Source organism: Penaeus monodon, chromosome 28, assembly GCF_015228065.2.
Source record: "Penaeus monodon isolate SGIC_2016 chromosome 28, NSTDA_Pmon_1, whole genome shotgun sequence".
Taxonomy (NCBI): Eukaryota; Metazoa; Arthropoda; class Malacostraca; order Decapoda; family Penaeidae; genus Penaeus; species Penaeus monodon.
Window position 1 is genome coordinate 1,001,956 of NC_051413.1, and position 306 is coordinate 1,002,261.

A 306-nucleotide genomic window follows, 5' to 3' on the forward strand; every position below is an offset into this window, starting at 1 on the left:
TAGTCATCCAGAAGCGTCGGTCTTTCTTAGAGAATATTCTATGTATTCTATGTTCTTTATAATTTATAATATTCTAAATACTATATAATTGGGTAATATAATTTTATTATAATATGATATACTATTTTAATAATATATAACATAATATATAAAATATAAAAAATATATATATATATATTTAATAGAGATAAAATAAAATATTATTAAAATATTATATTAAATAAATGGTTAAATATTATAAATATTATATTAGTAAAATATTAAATATTAAATAAAATAAAATATATTAAATATAATAATATTATT

At 10.8% G+C, this 306-nt stretch overlaps 1 long non-coding RNA gene across 1 annotated transcript in view; it reads left to right on the forward strand.

Moving 5' to 3' along the window:
* Positions 1–306, forward strand: part of LOC119591256 — a 7,380-nt gene that overhangs the window by 6,208 nt on the left and 866 nt on the right. The gene's annotated exons all lie outside the window — the stretch shown is intronic.